The sequence below is a fragment of the Zonotrichia albicollis genome, chromosome 1 (assembly GCF_047830755.1).
Source record: "Zonotrichia albicollis isolate bZonAlb1 chromosome 1, bZonAlb1.hap1, whole genome shotgun sequence".
Classification (NCBI taxonomy): domain Eukaryota; kingdom Metazoa; phylum Chordata; class Aves; order Passeriformes; family Passerellidae; genus Zonotrichia; species Zonotrichia albicollis.
Window position 1 is genome coordinate 127,073,378 of NC_133819.1, and position 20,705 is coordinate 127,094,082.

The 20,705-nt window shown below is 34.0% G+C and overlaps 1 long non-coding RNA gene across 1 annotated transcript in view; it reads right to left on the reverse strand.

Moving 5' to 3' along the window:
* Window positions 1-20,705, reverse strand: part of LOC113460379 (uncharacterized) — a 149,315-nt gene that overhangs the window by 87,261 nt on the left and 41,349 nt on the right. The window contains exon 3 of the long non-coding RNA XR_012577263.1: window positions 19,232-19,315. This is a non-coding gene — a long non-coding RNA (uncharacterized LOC113460379). The remainder of the gene's footprint in view (window positions 1-19,231; window positions 19,316-20,705) is intronic.

A 20,705-nucleotide genomic window follows, 5' to 3' on the forward strand; every position in this document is an offset into this window, starting at 1 on the left:
TAAACACAAAATGAGAGAAAGGCAGACGTGAATGCTAACGTGACATAGTAAAATTAATGTATGGTTTAGCTTCACAGAAGTTCATGAGGACAACAGTATCCAAACATCTTGAGACTCACATTTTAGTAACACCCTTCTTTTGACTTGAGCAACTGTAGAGTACAATCTGGTGAGTCCAGAATTCCAGTGAAACCAAAGAGAATCTTTCTTTCCCGTTGCTTCCAGTGTATAACCATAGTCGTTGTCCATAGAGTCCATGGCTCAATGTCTTCCCTAAAGTTCTTCATAGAATGGTGAAATTTATAGCAGTAAAAATTATACACAGACAACTTGAAACACAATTTTTAGTAGTGAAAGAATTTCATATCGTAAGTGGAAAGAATTTAATACTTAGGCCTCACATAGCTTTGACCTTTCATTTTAACTTTCAAGGGCAAGCAAAACTACCACCTTCCTATGGTTCTAATGAAAGCCACATATTACAAGGTTCTCTTCCACAACTTATAGTATCTCAAAAGCAGTAAGGCAGTCTAGCTCAAGAAAATTCTATATATTCTATATATTGTGTACATATTCTATATATTTTGTTTACTGCTCAATTTACTTTTTGTGCTAGTTCCCAACTGGCATCTAGTTCCTAATACTTCATATGGTATTTAAGGCTAATTTTGTTTCAGCAAGAATAGTTTTCAGTACCAGAGGGTGCTGATAAAAGGAACCATATAGATAGATGATGTAGTGTTTTTACAAGACAGAAAGGAGTGAAAACAAAAACAAACCTGCACAGGACACATTTCATGTACCTGAAAGGAAAAGGCTTTGAATACTAAACGTTCAGTGAATTTACCTCTATGAACATCCTTTCTTAGTTCAGAAGTTTCTTAATAAATTACATATTTTCAGATTTACATAATATTTCATTTTGTAAAAATCTTTGACAGATCTTGCATCTGTGACAATCAGGAGATGTAACTAAATTATCCACCTACAATTTGCAATGTTTATTGGACAGCATACTACTTGCATACTAATACAAGTAGGATTACTACAGAAGTAAATAAATCAATGCTTTGTACAGCTTTTTGTGATTTTAAAGTTTTTTCTGCCTATTTTTTGTCACCAGATAGGAGGCTTCTAATTCAGTTTAACTAGAAAGAAGCATGGATTTTATACCATTTTGGATTGGCATCACATGATAAAGTCTACAAAACAGCGTAAAAAACTTATCCTTTCAAAAATTTTTAAAGATACTTTTATGTAAAAAAAAGTTTATTTATAACATGAAGATATATAAATTAGGATTATATGTGGTATTACATTTTTAAATGTTTTTAATAGTATTTAATAGCTTTGTTATTATTATAAAAAGAGACATGGAGTGTAGAGTCAATGTTATTTTAGCTCTTGGGTTTCTTATTTGCTAATGAGTATCCTCTCTGAAATGTCTTAGCCATAAAATTAAAATATATAATCCTTTAGCCTTATGTACTTTAACAGTTTTGTTTTCAATTTGTCAATGCAGATCCTTCCAGAGTGAAGTTATCTCCAAATTTTTTATATTTTTTTTCTTAAAATGTGGTGTTATGTTACTGTGAGCCAGAGTGTTAAACATTTGGTTGTATTTATACACATGTGCAAGTATATATTTATACCTGTATGGAGACATACATATCTAAATATATATATATATAGAGAGAGAGAGAGAGGGAGAGAGTGAGATAAAGCAACCATTTTCACATCTTTGCTTCTGAAAAGTATACAAGTTTAGGCAAGAAAAAATTTGGAAAATTCTCAATGTATTTTTTCTTCTGTTTATAAGCTTTGAGACTCAATTATTAGAATTACAGGATAAATGCTGAAGAAGAGTAGTTGACTGCTGAGATAACTTGTTCCCTTTTAATTATTCTTAATAAATATAAATAGCACCTAAATTGTATTTGCCCAATTATGTTCCCCAAGAGAAACTCTATTGAGAATTCCTCAACGGAAACTCTTAAACCCAATTTATATAACACAAAAAACATCTGCATAATTTATTAAATGACCATAGCAGTCAGTAAGGTGTAGTAACAAAATGAATTATTATATTGCATTCCTCAAAATCAAGTAAGTGGGTATAATTTTTGAAAATATCCATAAGATCTGAGGCCTGAAGTAGCATATTTCCTTAAAAGTTTAAATTCAAACTTTGTGAATAGGATATTCCAATGCATATTAATGACTTATTTTGGTCTTCTGTCTTATCTTTTAGGTCTGAGTATTTCTCTGACCATACAAGGTGCTTGATATAGCAGCTGAAGCAGATAATAGCAAAATTTACAGAAGAATTTATTGCATTGATTGCTAAGTCATTCTCTGTCTCATTTTGTCACTAAAGCAAGCAAAGGCTCAACATCTCAACACTGTGACTGTTTGGGTTTCATCAGCCTGGATTTTCAATATGCTTTATTGCAGAAGTTTAATGAGGATACATGCCTGAAGTCTTTTCTCTGGTAGAAGGGAATGGATGAAATTATTTTAACCTTTTTACATAAATAATTATTTTAGAGTATTCTAAAATGACTTCTTTTTTTCTTTATTCAGTATATTAATGTTCTCTGAGAAAAACTGGATCTGGAACTTGTGCATGGCATTTGAATATTGGTCACACAAATGGCATATCCAGAGGTACTATAGTAGCTTTTGCCCTAATCGAGAAATTGTTATTAAACCAATGCAGAGAACAAGTGATCCTTACAGAAACATGGTTTTCAATTTACTTGTATACTGGAAGCAAAAATTAGCAGCCAAGAACTTGGATATTACAAATAAATTATTTAGATTACTTTACTTTGACAAGGTAAGTTCCCTCAAATTAAGTGTTCTGTTCAGAGAGTTAATGGGTATAATTTGTGTCTTCAGAAGTCTTCTGTAAACCTCATCTTCTGGTGCTGGCTGGTTTTTCATTATGCCTTAGTCCCTTTGCTCCCGAGTTGGGAGTTTGGTTGGGTTGTTTTTTTTTTTTTTTTTCTCATTTCTTTCATTACATAACCCTTAAATAAGGTGTGGAAGAATGTTCTGCTTTTAGGAAACAAGCAAAACAACAAAAAAAAAATTCCTATGAGTCCATATGATTTATAAATCAAAAGAAGAGATAGCAGGAACATGGAGGACTCACTAAACAATCTAACTCTGGCAGTGGAAGCACTTCAGGGAGGGTGAATAATAAATTCAAGAGCTGATTATTGTTTAGAACAATGGGCATGTAAAAAAGAGTAGCAGAAAGAACTACAGAGAAGCAGAAAAAAAGCTGCAGTAAATCTAAAGTTGCCAGGGAAGCTATCATATTTCACCCCAAGAAGAAAATCAAAAGATAATACCTTTTTGGATAAATTCTTCTGGGGATTAAAAAATGCGAACATAAAATGTTGTGAGGGAAAATATTTTGTGGTGTGATCCCTCTACATTAAGTGGAAAAAGATTTGCATACTAGGTATGTATATCCCGCAACTTCCAAAAACTCCTTGTATCAGCTGTTTGTCCTCTTAGCAATAACTGTGCTAGCTAAGCACTTTTAGCAACCATAGTAATTTTGCTACTGACTATGATCACAAAACTGTTTTGATTGACAAGAACCTCTGAAAGGCAGGAGCTATTTCTCCAAACTCAGATCAGGCTGCCCAAGTTCAACTCAACTCCATCCGAAATTTAAAACCTCTCTGAGCAACTTGCTTCATTATCTGACCACTCTCATACAGAATTTTAAGCAAATGACATATCCAGGGCATATATGCCGGACTTTCTGAGATCAGATCACTCAGCTGTTGCAAAGAAGTACTACAAATTTAAAAAGTTAAATATATTTAGTTACCTTCATAAGGCATCCTACATAGTTTATATTATTATATTATTATATATTATATTATTATATTATTATATATTATTATATTATATATTATTATATAATTATTATATATTATTATATTATTTAAACCAACACAACTTTTTTATCCAGGCATCTAATTTTTCAGAAAGCTGCAGGGGTTTTGTTTGCTTGATTTTCAAACTAAATCTATTGTTCTGTTTCATAAATTCATGACTTACATTTTTACAATAATGCTTTCAATAATAATGGTTCCAAAAAAGGCATGAATGCTCAATTTATCTCCATGTGTAGTAGGTGTTATGCACAGAGATGATAACATTTACTATTAACTCTCCAATTCTCATCAGAACAAGTAAAAAAAACTAAGGAAATATCAACAGTGGACAGCCTATATGCTATTGCAAATAAACAGGATAAGCAAATATCAACGTGTTTTTCTTTCCCCCAGTAAAATGTGTAGGGAAGCCTAGTGGGGCATTTAGGCTTGCAAAGAAATGAATAACTCAAAGAAAAAGCAATGAGAAATGTACAACTTACTGAAAGGAATTCAAAAGGCCAGACATTAGGTAGGATCACAGTTTAAAAAAGCAAAGCATAAATCACAAAGGCCAAATGCATTTTAATAAATTTTGTACTAAAGTTCTTTTTTTCTCCCTGTTTTTGGTCTTTTAATGGCCTTAAATTATTACTGAGAATGTGTTTGCTCCTTCCAATTCTTAAATCTCAGTCCATCAGTTCTGTGAACAGCCCTGCTACACACTGCTGAAAGCCAGAAGGAAAACATCTTTTACAGTGTTTCAGGAATATTTTATAGCCTGCAACAATACAAGGAAATTTATTACATTGCTTTCTGTTATCTAAGGATCATATCTGGAAAATTAGAGACAGTGCCACTTAATAGAAAAAACAGCTCCAATCTGATGATAGAAATGTCTCCTCTCTAAGAAGTGATAATTGATACCACTTTCATATGCCATGGAGCATTGTTCTTTTCTCTAATGATAATATGTGAAAACATAGGTTATTCATGTCCACAAAGTTCTGCCTATGTTGAACAGAGAATGACATTGACATTTTGCAGTTTTCTGTTGCGTAAGCCTACAACAGGTTATTCACAAGATTTGATTCTCAGAGGAAAATATGTGAAATTTGTATGGCTTTCATGGCTTCTAGTATGAAATGGCTCAGGCACACTAATCCTTTTCCAGACTGTTCCATTTTTGTGTATGTACAGAGCAATATCTCAGCAAATATAAGATGTTTATAGACTCAATTTTTCTACCTGTTAATATAATAAAATTACAAGAAAATACCTTAAAAGAATTCTTATCTGAAGCAACATTGGAAAATGTTGAGTTGAAATTGATGTTTAGCAGTGGGAATTGTGTAGACCATTGCCTCTTTTGCACAACATTCCTCCACTTTTGCTGAATGTATTGAAATCCATTTCTATTATGACTGAAGGATATGGAGAGAACAGGAGAATTATATGGCAAAATTAGACTCCAGCTTAAGAGTTGAGCCAAGCATAAAGTCTTACAAGTCATGTTTTTTCCATTACATGATATCGTCCTGTTAAGCAAAGAGAAATTATCGGTCAGTTGCACATCCAAACAACTGCGTATATGACACAGAGTGATGGTGAGAGAGAGTACAGCCAGAGCATTCCAATGCTGGAAATGTAGGAGTCAGAGGCCTGGCTGGAGGGGTGTCTGAGCCAGAGCTGAGTGTCTGAGTATGGTGCTAACTGTCTGAGCTTTGACAGACAATCACATTGCACTGGGAAATGCTAATGGAAGGGGAATGAGAGGACTCAGAGTCTGACTTCTTGCAGCCTAACTGTTCCTCTACAGAGAACTCAAAATATATCTCACTCAAAATATAGTCTTGCCGTCAAAGATTTTTCCTGCTGCTCACCAGGCTGTTTGCAGATTAGGGAAAAAAGTATATAAAGAAATATAATTTTTACTTGTAACCAAGGAAAAGGGACAGAAAATACGTGTTCTGGGATGCACTGGGGGAGGCAAATCTGTCCCTGTACCCCACTCTTATGAGACCCCAACTGGAGCACTGCATCTAGCTCTGGGTTCCCCAGCAAAGGAAGAAAGTTGGCCTGTCAGAAAGAGGCCAGAGGAGGGCCATGAAGTTAAGTTAAGTAGAGGAATGGAGAATCTTTTGTTTGAGGAAAGTCGGAGAGAAATGGGATTGTTCAACCTGAAAAAGAGAAGACTTCATGGCTCCTGTACCTAAAGTGAGCCTAGAAGGAAGATGGAGATGGACTATTCTCTTGTAGTGACAGGTCAAGGGGGAATGGCTTCAAGGTGAAATAGACTAGGTTTAAATTAGATATTAGGAAGAAATTAATTACTGTGACAGTGCTGAGGCACTGGAACATGTTGGTCAAACAAGGTGTGGATGTCCCATTCCTGGAAGTGTTCAAGATCAGTTTGGATGGAGCTTTGGTCTAGTGAAAGGTGTCCCTACCCATAGCAGGTTGGAACTAGATGATCTTCAGGGTGCCTTCTTGCCCCAGGCACTCTATGATTCTGTGATCTTGTACGTATGTTTACACCTCTGACTAATGCCTCCTTCTTTCAGTTCTCTCTCTCTCTCACTCTCCTGTTTGGATTCACTGTTTCCTGGGTGTGTTCCATTTGATGCATGGAGGGTTGTTAAAGCTTAGTCCGTCAGAATGGGAGATTGATCCAGAGAGAAGTGTTTATGAGTTAACTGAAAACAAATAATATTATCTGCATATAACCATTTCTTCCTTGGGCATTGGACTGACAACATTACAGTTACAGGCCCTGAGACCCATGAAGATGGCAGTTGTCTTGAAAAATAGCAAAAAATGGAGCTGGAAATATGTCCGGTAGTAACCAGAAAGACAGATATTCTGAGAGGGTTGTTAAGTACCTGAAAACAAATTTGAAAAATCTAGGCAGAATTATTGAAGTCTATTTATCAACATTATTAAACTGCTGCTATTAGGGACACAGGAAAAAACACCACCTTATGAAAGCAATCAATTAGATTCTTTTTAAAAAAGAACTCAAGCTATCATATTGATATATTGAAAACATAAATTTTCTAAGTAAAAACAAGTGTATGCAAAGTTAATAATTATGTTGTGTTACTTTTAGTTTGCAAGAACAATTTTCCACTTTGGAGGGAAGTAATATTTCTGCAACAAGCTTATTCTACATTATAAGGTTTTAATTTTCCCTTCATATCTGGAGACCTCATCTGTATTAAACAGAGTTTCATTCTATTATTCTGAAGTGCATTGTTTTCCCAGTATCATAAGTGTCATGCAAAAAAAGGGTGGGAAAGTAAGTGGACATCAGATATAACAATTTCTTTTTTTCTTTTTTTTTGAGAACATGGAAAGTGTCTGGAAATATACACATATATCCTCTTGTATTCAGGGACAATGAAATAATCACAAATTTCCTTCTTCTAAACATGAACTTAAACCTAACAATCATCTTTGATTTAACAAATAATATTTCAGCAGTTCAAGACTTGCTGATACAGGTAATATTTAGACTGTAAGTAGCTATTTTGCCTCTAGACAACTGTCCTCTTTAAACTATCAGCTTAATCTCAGAAGTAATTTAACTTTTGTTTCAATTTTCCACTATCTTTTATTAGTGTCTTTATTAATATGTCCTCGATTTTCAACAGTAATTAAGCAGTCACTAATTTTAGATGTTTTTTAAACTATAGATGTATCTGAGGAACTAGATTTATTAGATGTAAATTGATGTTACATTGAAATATAACATCAATTTACACCTAATTTAGTAAAAACTCAATTTACATGGACTTAGGGTCCTTTAATTATTTAGGACAAACCCCAAAATTTGTAGCTTTTCTTAGTGGTAATGATTACCTCCACTCCTACACTGTTTTATCTATGAGGATCAAAAAGTGTCATCTACAAAGCACTGGTGTATATTTTCAGAAATACATGCCCCTGAGAGATTTGGATATGTCCCTGGATGTGCAAGAGATATTGTGTGATATTGCAAAAGTCAATATGTGCTGTCAAGCTGCCCACTCACCAGCTTCCCTGTACATTCACCAAAGCATGGCAGGGTCCCTTTCCCTGCAGGAGCTGCAAGGGATCACAGGCAAAGCTGCTGCAGTTTGCAGCCAGCTAATTGAAATTCAACTCGTTCACCTTAGAGGCTTAGAGTAGGCTTAGAGGTGAATAAAATAGATGGCTTGTGATTTCCCCTGCATTCATTTATAATTTATGTGTTTCACTATTAGAAAATTGCTAGGTCCTTACAGAAAGAGTACAGGCAAGTAATTCCTGATTACATCTTTCCAGCAGAGACTACTGTGTTGTTTGTTATGTCAGCAAGCGAGAGAGAAGAGGAATAGGAGAGTTGAAGACAAAAGTCTCTTCCAAGTTCCCTTCATTCAGATTCATTAAAAACAGAACCAGGGTCTCTCCTTACTTTCTGCTGTCATGTAGGTTTTCTTCACTATGAAAAGAAACAACACAATGATGTTCTTGGAATTAGAGTACTTCAAAGGAAAAAACATTCTTTCTTTATTCGATACACTGAAGTTTAAAGCAATAGCTTAATAAAGAGTTTCAAACCCCTCACCAATAGTTTTGATAGTTTACTGCGCTAGTAATAGAAGTTTATTCTCAAGAAGCTTAAACAATGTACTTTGTGAGGAGATTCTTTCTGTTCAAAAATACATAGGACATTTGCAGAGTAAGAAATAGACCTATATAGATATTTGCTTTTTGATATAAAGCCAGTATATTTGAAGAAAAAAATATTCGGGTTTTACATCATTCTAGTGTAAGAATTATCTGAAGAAAATACTGAAGTTACAAAGAACTGTTTGGAAAAAGGTTTTTCCTCTCTATTTTCATTGCCTAAACATTCTCATCCATACAGAAAGCTGTTTATAATAATTGAAAAAAAAAAAAGGAAAGGTTTTCATATACATCAATTTTAAAAATTTACTCGATCACCACTTGAAAGGAAAAAAGTATTCCATATGAATTTTGTACTGCCCAGAACTGGACCCAGCACTCCAGGTGTGTCCTCACAGAGTCTGAGTAAAGGAAACCACTGGCCACCTCTGCTGCAAGGGAACATTGCTGGCTCATGTTTAATTTTGTGTCCACTAATATCCACAGGTAATTTTCTGCAAACCTTATTTAAAGATGGTTTGCCACTAAGCCTTTACTAGAGCATGAGTTTATTCCTGTCTAGGTGCAGGAGTTGAGATTTCTCTCTGTTTAACTTCATGAGATTCCTGTCATCCCATTTCTCTAGCCTGCTGAGGTCTAAGTGGCAGCACAGTCATCTTGGTTATCAGCTGCTCCTGCCAGTTTAGTGTCATCTGCAAACTCCCTGAGAGTACACTCTGTCCCATCACCTTTATGTGCCCTGGCATTAATGAAGATGCTGAGTAGCATTGATCTCAGTATTGACCCCTGGGTACGCCACTAGTGACCGGCCTCCAGCTGGACTCAGTGTCACTGATCAAAACTCTCTGAGTCCAGCAGTTCAGCCAATTTTCAGTCCACTGTACTCCCCATTCATCTAGTTCATATAAAATCAGTTTCTCTATGAAGATATTGTCAGAGACAGTGTGAAAAGCCTCATGAAAGAAAAGATAAAGATCTCACTCTTAGGCTTTCATCCTCTGACCTTGTCATTTCACTGCAGAAGGCTGTCAGGATAGACAGGCATGATTTGCCATTCATAAATCAATGCTGACTACTCTCAATCACTTTCTGACTATGAATATATTTATAAATATTTTTCAGGATTAGTTACATCCCTAAGGATAGAGATGAGGCTAAAAGCACTGTAAATCCCTGTGTCTAACTTCTTGCCCTGCTATGAGATAGGGGTGATATTTTTCTTCATTTCTCATGAACCTTCTCCAGTTGCAGTGACTTTTCAATTCCTAAATTAGAGCAGTTTTTAAAGATTATCAATATGGCCTTACAATGAGATGAGACTGCTCCCTCACAACCCCAGGCCTACAATTCCATTGGAGGTTGTAGTGAGATGGATATTTGTCTCTTTTCCCAATAAGGCAAGAGGAAATAGCCTTAAGTTGCACCAGAGAAAGTTTAAATTAGATATAAGGAAAAATGTCTTTGCTGGCAGGGTTGCCAAACATTGGAACAGGCATGATGGAACCTGGGAAGTTCCATCATGGGAATCATCATTCCCACTTAGGCATAAAGTGGACCTGGCAGTACAGGATCAACAGTCAGATTTCATGATATTAAAGATCTTTTCCAAGTTAAAATATTCTACGACTCACATATGGCCAGGTTTTTTAAGTGTTCCTTATTTTGGTCCTCCTGAACTGCCTGAATGAAGTAAGTGGATGGCTCATATCTCACACTGAGACTGCTCTCCTTAAGACAAAATGTTGTTATCCATTCTTAGAATCATAGAAACTTTAAGGTTATAGTTGAAACAGCACATTTGAAATGATAGTCTAGAAATGCTCATCCCTATTGTGTAAGTCTTAATATCATAAGAAAGAATACTCCTCAGGTCTTACTCCATCATACTCCATAAGCCACTGTACCCATCTAGCTTACCAATTCTTCCCTTATCAGAAGATTCTTCTTTTCAAAATCCCTGATGATCAAGAATGGCTTTACTTCAAGCGTTTTTCACCTCATCAGACCCTTCCTTTCTTTTCCCTATTTTTTACACTAAGTCAAAATATCCACATAAAAATGACAAAAGATAAGATTATATTGCAGAGTTTATTTTGGAGAAGTTCACATACATAGTTTTGTAGTGTTGAGGCCCAATTAAAGAAAAAGTCTATGCTGACCACAGCAGACTTGACTTATAACAACTTGGGGTATTTAGAATGTGTCATGCTTTTTTCTTATATTTGATGTTGCATCATTTATGATGACTACTAATATCCAGTCCAGATAAAGTTGTACATAAATTAAAATGCAATAGAAATATCTATTAAATAATAATGAAAGACCAGTTTGGTCTTCATAAAACCTATCTGTTTGCTAAAATCCATCTATGTGTCCCATGTTGACTGCAGGAATGGATCACCTGGCTATGAAGCAGCCATGCAAAGCATGGGAATAGACAAACTCAGTAGTTAGACATCCATCATCCCTCTACTTCAACAGACATTGGAGTGGGGGTAAACATATTTTGTAAACTACAAACATTTTTCTCTTTATGCAGCATGACCATTGTGTCCCCTCATACAGGATCTTAAAGGAAGAAATAAATCCTGTGTCAGATTGGCAAATATTTTTTTCCACAGGGATACAAACCCCATGTATGCATTTGTAAACCACATAAACTTTTAAACAAAGACTTAAACCCCAAATATAGATATTTTGGTTTTCTTGGGAGAAACATTTATGTCTATACTAAAGGATATTATCCTTAAGAACACTTTGATCATAGCCACTTTATTAATCCCACATCCCTGAAATTAAGATTGGCTCTTTCAGAGCTTCTTTTACTAAGGAAAAATAGCAGCCTAGTAGGAAACACTGCTATTCATTTTTAAATACTTAAATGCTTGCTCTGCTGAAATAATGTTAAGCATTGTATCCTTATTTTTTCTTTTTTCTCTAAAGAAATGAAAGCACTTCCTTGCAGAGGAAGTGCTGAAGCAAAGAAAATTTGCATGAATGTCTGAAGCGGTCTTAGCCTCTGTTATCACTTGGGAAAATATTCCAAACTATAGATGTTTAAAGAAGGTCAGCTTGGTGGTACATATGACAAAATGCAACATGAAAAATGTTCTGTACTCACCATGTTCTTTAAAATCTGTGACATTATTCAAAAGAAAGTTGTTTTGCTTGTTTGGGAGAAAATGAAAGATCATTCTCTCTCAAGCACTTATCATGACTCCAGCCCTGAACTATGTGGCCTTTGATAAATAACTTAATTTCTCCATTTGAAAAAGAAGACTGGGGTTTCCAGTCTGCAAAATATTTTGAATACATTACTAAAACATTTTTTTGTTTATCTGTGTTTTTTATTCCATTTTTGTCTATCCTATAACATTTTTTCTCTTTTTTTTTCCACTTCCCAGTGAGAAGTGTTCATGATGTTGTATAAAATCACACTCAGATTTTCCTCAAGAATATTTGCCCACATGTAGACCTACTGTTTCATTTCAAATGATGGTAGAAGGTGCGTGTGTCTGTATGGCATGTCCACACATTCCTTTTCTAACTATTTCCCCTTTTCTTCCAGAAGTAAATTTTTCCTTTTGAATAGAGAAAACAATATAATGAACAAGGTGACCTGATTCTTTTCTCTAGGAAAAAACCCCTGAAATTACTGGTAAATAAAGTATCCTGACATTAGAAGGTTGCTACTTTTACAAAGATCTGTTTGTGTTTCTAGGGTATAGATTGCATATAAAATTAGCAGATGGCCTTGTATATGTGATGGCGCAGATGGATATCTGGATTGTAGGATTTTAATATATCTGATCTTAGGCATCACTCGTTTCATAAAAAGGAAAGCTTCCAGAGAATGAAGGACTTGACTGATCATGAAAACTACTAGATGCTCTTTCATTGTCTTTCTATTGACTTTGAGATGCAAACAATGGCTGCAGGGAGGATAACAGGTCTTGAAAAATGTAAAGCATTTTCTGTTTGCAGTGAGTTCTTGACGGTGTGCTGGCAAAACTGAAATTTCTTGCTTTACTCCTGTTCTTTTATTTTTAAATAGCTCTGTTCCTTGAGGATCAGAAAAGCATTCCATAACTGGAAAATTATGTGTCCTCTAAAATCCCCAAAACCTGGCAATTTTTTTCTAGAAGGATGAGGCACCCCAGTATTTCAGTAGATTATCATTTTATGGAAAGTATTGATAACTCAGAAATAATCACCTATATTTGAATCTATGCCATATATTCAATTAGTTCTTGAGTAGGAAGGGTAATAAAAAGTGTTCACAAAGTATAGGTAGCTTCCTTCATCTACTGACACTGTTTGTTAATGAGTTGGGAAATAAAATCTCAGACATAAATCTCGTTTATGTTTTCTGAAAAATTTGGCATTCATACCTGTAATCACAAAAAATAATCGCTCTATGCAACTGCAGATTGGAATTTTATTGATTGATTGGAATTTTATAGATTTTATAGATATGACTGGACAGGGCAGTCAAATTTACTGTATGAGGATGCTTTAGAAATGCTTCATTATCAATGCGGATGCTGTTATCCTTGAATTCTTCCCTGCCCCATCTGTACTTATCTTTCATTTCAGTGAATCTGAAAGCAGCCCTGTGCAGTGGAATTGTGCCTATGTAGAATTCTCTATGTACAGAGTTTTCCAAACCACTCACAACTTCTGTGAATGATTTTTTTTTTGGAATGATTTCCAAAAAAGCTATTGGTAGAAAGCGCTGTATAGAAGAGAAGTACTTTTGCTTGGTAAAAGATTGAAAAGATTGGTTTGACAAATAGTGAGGTTTTTTTCAGTAGTTAAAACTTCATTCGGAAAGTGCTGGATTTTTTTTTTTTTAACTTTGCCTTTTCCCTTTATTTAATTGTTAGGGGGGAAAATACAGCACAAGCATAAAATGTGAAGTATTTCAGTCTAATCTTTTGAGACAGGTGATTTAGACCAAAGACCCAAGTTAAAAGAAAGGTTAACTGTTAAATATTTTCTCCTTAAAGCTGTTAGTGCCAAAGAATACACTAAATTAGTTTTAGCATGAAAGAAGTATGGTAATTACACTATTAGCTTTTTCTCCATAAATAACATCAGTTTACGAGAAATGGATTTATTTTCTTCTAAAATAGAATTTCATTGCAGTTTTTCAGCTGACCTTGCTCCTATTTCTGAAAAAAGAATTGTTTCCAAGCAAACTTTTAAAAAGTAAATTAATGCATTTAGGTCTGTGTGTTTAGCTGAATCAGCACAAGTACTGCTGAGCTGATGATGCTTCCTATATACTTAAAGAAGCTGAAATCCAGCACTTTATGATGTCTTCCCTAATGTTTTGGCAAGTGGAGGAATAGGTAAAAGTTATCTTAGGTAAGTGTTGTAGGAAAATGAGATCATATGGATTATCTATTTTCCTAGCACTATGTTTGTGCTAGTACAGTTTAAAACGATCAGTAATACTTACCATTTCCCACTGTTTATAAGCCAGCTCATGACAATTGTGCAGAGGTGAAAAATCACCATGGAAGTTTCCAATGGAGCACCAATCTCTCTGTGACATTTACAAAGAGATATAAATGCTGTGCTTTTTTTGAATGATAAAGGTGAAGAAGGGAAAATGCCTTTTTTCAGTTTCCTGTATTTATCTTGTCAGAAATTATTTCTGTGAAGCATCCTCATCTAGCAGCAATTGGGTATAAGAAATCCATTACTGCCAACACAGAAGATTCAATAAACTGGGCTGAATTTACTGGACTTACAAAAATATCTCTCTTTTTCTCACATATCACTGCCAGTGAAAGCAAGTACCAATAATCTTAGGATTTATAGTAAAATCCTAAAGTTGTGTAAATCCTGAAACTGTCTCAGGTAATGGTTTGTCAGCTTTATCCTGAGTACAGTTGGTATGGAGTAGTAGCCATACCTGAGTATGGAATTGCAGCCATGTCTTTGTGCTTGGATTTTGAGGCAAGAGACAAGGATACCCCAGCAGTAATGAAATTCAGAAGTTTGGCTCATTTGTGTTAAGATGGGAGTGTGACTGTGGAAAACTTGATCTAATGTGTATTGTAAACCGATGCTAAAAGTTAGCCTTTCCTTACTTGTTCTGTGGTATAAAGTATAATTTTATGTACTGCAGCTGGTTATTTTGCATCTCAACAGGATGAAGAGTTGTCATTACAGCAAAAAGAAAAAATACACACACATAGAGAAAGATTTTTTTTATTTCTGCTCCTTTGCATGATTCAGATAGAACACATAATCATTTCCTTCTAACCTATTTTTCCTATTTGTTCCTGAATTCATATTTACTCCATTGAAGCCCACCATTGCAGTCAGTGCAGACCCCCAGTTTTTCACTGATTCAACAGTGCAGGGTTTGAGGACTTATCAGATCTTTTCTGGATGCATATTTTCTGTCCTTGACCTTAGTACAGCTGATTTTAGTTCTTGGAACAAATTTTCCGTTAGTTAGGTAATTTAAGCATAAGTTCATCTTTGTGAAATAATCTGATTTTACTCTATAAAAATTACATCATATTTGATAAGGTTTTAAACAAAACTTGAGGGACAACAAGAGAAGAAAGCAAAAAAAAAAAAAAAAACGCAAAAGCAGAACTACAGCTAAAAGAGAAAAGAAGTACAACAAACCTCTCCCACACTTTGTTTTGTTTCATACAGTGATACAGAATTATGCACAAACTGAATCAACCTTATTAATGACATTTGGTGATGCAGATGCGTACACGTTTCTGTACATCTCCATCTAGGCAACAATGTCTTCATTCTCTGCTAGAAAGAGACAATGTGGGCCATGGAAAAGCTGCTGCTTTATTTTTTTCTCCCTGGAAGTCTGTAGGCATCTGCATTACCAAATGCAATGTTTATTTATGACACGAGAAACTGCACCCAAAATGGTTGTGTGGACTAATTCTCTACTGTTTTAACTTGGTTATAAAGAAGATGTCAGAGTGCTGTAATGTGAAATATTCCCTCCTGGTTTTGGAGAGGGATTCTGTCAAAAAGCATTTATTAAATTAGAGTATTGAATTAGAGTATATTACATTTCATAACAATGCAGTTCAGCACTATAAATGTTATACATCATATTGGCTCTAGACATGAGGTTGTGGGTGGGGAAATATGAATTTTTTTTTCAGAATATAGGTGTACTTTTTATCAGAAGCTCTGAATAATGTTGTCTGGTAAGATTTTGTATTTCTTGGCATTTGACTGACCTGGCTTCAATATTGATCTGAAACACTACATCCCAAACTTGCCACCAAAAGTTTTATCTGCAGATGCCATTAAATATTGTTTTCCCATGGTTGTAATTTTCATTTGATATTTAATGATGGAGAAGCCCTATATGAAAGCAATGTGTTTTATTAATAAAAAAAGAAAAAAGTGTTATTTTATGTTTATAAAACTGGAAATATTACTGCAATATAGAGGTGTAAAACCAGAAAAGGCAGACATAAAAACCAAAGAAACTTGATTTCAAACATAGTAAGCAATAGTTTTGGGGGATAAGAGGGGTTATTTCTTTTTTATGTAAAACGGAGATTCATGGCATCCCTTTTGATCATGACACCCTTATGGACTGAGATCTTGTCCTCTTGCAGATTTTTTAAGAATATGAAGAAGTTCTGGTTGCTACCTACTGCAGGAAGGTCCCAAATGATTGGTCTTTCAAGTAACTCAAGCAACCTTTCTTTTGGATCTGTGTACTATATGTAGAATGTCAATTTAATTATGAATACCTTTGATGGAGAAAGAGGGACTTTGGACGTCTGATTCTGATACTCTTATTTATGTTTCACCCTTAAACACACTCCACTAGAAACTACAGCATCAAATCCTTAATCAGAGCAATTGTTGAACAGTGGCAGAGTAAACAAAAAGGAAGTAGTAAATCAAATTGGGTATAAAGTTAGTTGAGCTACAGTTATAAATTTACAGTGTACACATTCTACAAGGTGTAGTGCCTAAGCTTTTTGCAGCTGTCTTACCTCAGTTTTATTCATGTGGCATAGAGATTACAAATTTACCTAGGGATTTTTTTAATCCTTCCTAGAGATCATGCATGATGTTTTAGTACTACAGAGAGCAACCCTGCCACGTGTGTGGAGTGTGCTGTGAGTTTTTTCCGAAATTTTGCTATATTTTGACATTTTGGGGATGGTAGCCACCACAAAGGTTATTAAAAAAAAAAAAAAAGCCCCAAGACAGTCACTGAAGTTTTACTGCAGTTCTACAAAATGTTATTGGAATGAGAACTACAAGCCAGGTTCTCCACAAAAGTAAATTTATATTAGTGATCCTGCTTCAGGCAAGTTTCCATGTTTGAAGCTGGAAATCAGAGCTCCTGTTCAAAATTGTTTCATAGTCATAGCTAGTGGCAGTTTGTTTCTACATTTAATTTTTGCATTACTGAACATTTTTCTATGAATAAATGTTTATTAAAGAGTTGAATTTTTTACTACATTTTCAATAATATTCATTAAATATCTAATGCCAAGCCTAAAATTTTCTGTTGCTATCAATACAAATATTCTCTTTACAATATTTCCAAAATGCATTTTTTTTTGATATTGTGAATGTGTTCAATTTTGCATTGCATATTTAACAACCTTAAGGAATCATTCCCACAGTTAACAGACATGTTTCTCTTGCATGGAAAGTATGGCTTTACAGCTATTTCATTGACTGAAAAAAGGCTAAACACATGGATTACCTTTGGAATTAAAAAAGTTTGTATTACTCACTTTGAAAAGGAAAGTTAGTCAAAATTTTGTGCTGTTCTTCAATAAATTGCATCACAGAAGATCACATATGGTTGAGTAAAACTAGAGCTACATAATAGTACTAACAAGTTTCAGATAATATAATTTTAACTATGAAAATGAAAAGCTTCATCAGTTTTTAATGGAAATTTAAAGAACAAGTTTTCATATAACTCAGATATTTAAAGCTTAATGTCAGATTTTTTTCAATTCAAGCAAACGAGGAGAGTCATCGAATAAAATAGGTTTTTATCTACGTCTGACACCTTGCTTTTCTGATCAAATTTTGATATCTCCTAAATTAATTACATTTATTCTGTGTTTTATTAGCTCTATTTGATCAGGAAAAAATAATTGGAAATGTTCTTTGGGTGTTTATGATCTGCAACATGATTCTGCATTTAGAAGAATTTTTGCCTAGTTTGCAGTACGAGCATGTTTGGGCAAGATCACATCACAATGGGGAGCATGCTATAATGAGTTAGCTTTATTTCTCTTCTAGACTAAGAAGACTTCTAAAGAAGTCTTCTTTACACATAAATAGAAGTTATTAATGCAAGAAAATTTGATGCGCCCAAGACTTTCTTATTCTTTAGAAGGAATATTGCCTCATTCTGCCATGTATCAATTTTCTGTTCTAGCATTTCCATATTTTAGGTGGCGCAAAAGCTGGCAGTAAAAACCTTGTTTTCAAAAGAATTTTAATGTAATGGATTATGTATTTTCAGTATATCACAACTTAAAGATAATAATAAGAGCAATGAACTTTTTGTTCTTCCCATAGGTTCATTTTTAAAAAGATACATAAAAGATTTTTTTAAAATGAAAGAAAAGAAAGTCTTTAATGAACAAAGTATTTGTTTTGGAGCAGTGTTTCTAAGGTAAGAACTCCTTCCCAGTATTAAACTGTATCCACATATTTTCTGGAAATTTCAAAGCCTGTTTATATTGCATTTCCATCGCATATGATTCCTTGTTTTGCCTTCTCCCCTCTGCTTCCTTTTTCCTTTCTCCTTCCCACTCCTGGAAAAATGTTCTCCAGCTGAACTGTCCTACAGATCTATTTTCCATCCTGGATATGTTTTCCTTGCTCTCTCATACTGTCAGTCACTCCTCCTTTTAAATTAAGACTTCTGAATATAAATGCTCTTGTCAATCTGACAAGTCAATGGCACAAAAATATCAGATGGTGATGTTTTTTATTGTATTTCAAATCATTTCCTCTTAAAAGGGAGCTTATGGTGGGTGTTCAGAACAACTCAAATTTTTTTTGTTCTCCTGATTCTCCTAGGAATCCCACCTAGATAAAAGTCATTCCTTTGTGATCTCTACTTAAAGTCTCACTTTGAGGAAAAATATATTTTTCTTTTTTAACTGTTTTAAGTGACAAATATGATCTGTATCTTCCTGTTTATATTAGTTTTCTATTCTGCAATATTCATACAAAAATAGTAATTGACTTCCTTCTCACTATCTCTTTGTGTTAAGCAGCTTGTTTCTCTTTAGGATATCTAATTATACATTCAACTTAATTCTTTTTCTAATGAGATTAATAGTACTTACAATCTAATTTCATAGTATTACTTTCGTATCAAGTTGAACTTCAGAAAAGCATGTTCCTTTATACGTGTTTTAATATATCTGTTCCTCTAAAATTGAGCATGAAAAATTCACTAATTTCTTTTCAAAAACTCTACTAGATTTTCTAAAAGCTAACAAAAACCTAGACTCACACTAAATTCTCAAAACTATTAAAATCTGGAATGTTTCATCACATCTAAGACTAGTTAAAATAATTATTTTTCTTTATATTTTCCCCAAAATCATAATTTGATGGATGTGCCTGAAAAAAAAATTTCAGTGCAAACAAAAATTCAGATGGAAAAGAAAACTCACCCATCTCAAAACTGCAGCAATTGGTTTAGAGGAGTCCTTGTGATGCGCAGTTCTGAAGTTTCATAGTTTGATTCCTTTCTGGCTCTGCGAAGGTAGACAGAAGGAACAAACTTAATTTACAAACCAGACATTGTGTAGTGAGGCCACTCAAACATTTTTTCTTTTTAAAAACCCAAAAAGCCAACCAATCAACCAAAAAAAATCAACCCCCAAACCTAAGGAAAAGACAATTTGATATTGCTTTAATAATTTTATAAGGTTGTCTGTTCATGGGAATTTTGAACTAGTTGCTAGTTACATATCCATTTTTTCATTGAATGTCTATATTGGTCATTGTAACCAGCAAACATAAATGCATGATGAAATACTTGATTTTCTTGACTTGGACTCCTATATTATTATGAACACTAAAAATGCTTAAATATGTTTACAATTAAGCAAATATGACCTATGTAGACATTACTGGTAAGCCAAGGAATATGGAATGGAGAGATGGATATTTGGGTAATCTAAAGCAGTGCAATCAGATTTCTTAAATGTAGGTCATAAATCCCAATATTGCTGTAAAATATACCAGTTTTAGGCTATTTAATAAATAGGTCTCTCTGCATGACAAAGCTAATATTGTACCCAAGGGAGAACAGTGCTTACTCTCAGTGTGAGTTGCAGGTGAAATGCCTAAAATGTAGAGGAAGAAATACTTTAGTAAATAAATAAGTACTTTTGCTTTTTCTTTCTTCCTAATTCTGTAGGATAGATTGAATCTCATGTATGAAGCTGAATGTGTTAAATTATGGAGAAGCTGATAAAAACTTGATATAGTAAAAGAATGGAAGCTATTTGACTGTGCGAATCAGACAGTTATTAGAAAATTGCCGTACCAGCTATTGTGTGTTATGAATTAAAAAAAAACATGAAAGAGGAGAGGATTTATTAAAAAAAAAAAAAAAAAAAAAAAATTATTATTATTATTATTATTATTATTATTATTATTATTATTATTATTATTATTATTATTATTATTATTATTATTATTATTATTATTATTAATATGTCATCGTTGGTTTTTCTGGTGAGAAAGTTTGAGTGGACTGGGCATTGTTAGTCTACAGAATATGTGACTAGAGTGGGGGGAAGTTAATAGCTTAGAGCAGTGAGATATATATTATGCAGGCCTGACACTAATTCTGCCAGAATTTTCTAGTAGGAGCAGAATACAGCAGATAAGGTTGCTGTCTTTCACATTTCTGAGTAAAGGATTTGAGAGTAAAGCACTGTCTGCCTTCTATATTTTTTCTTTCTATTTAGACAGTAGTTTCCTAACAGAATCAACTGTTTTTTAGAAAGGCTTTGATCAGGAGATGATTAACAGTAGTGTTAGTATAACTAATTATAGTACTAATAAAGATGAACAATTGAATACTGCTTAAGCAGCAGATGAATAATATTTATGTTCTTCTATGGGCAAAGAGTT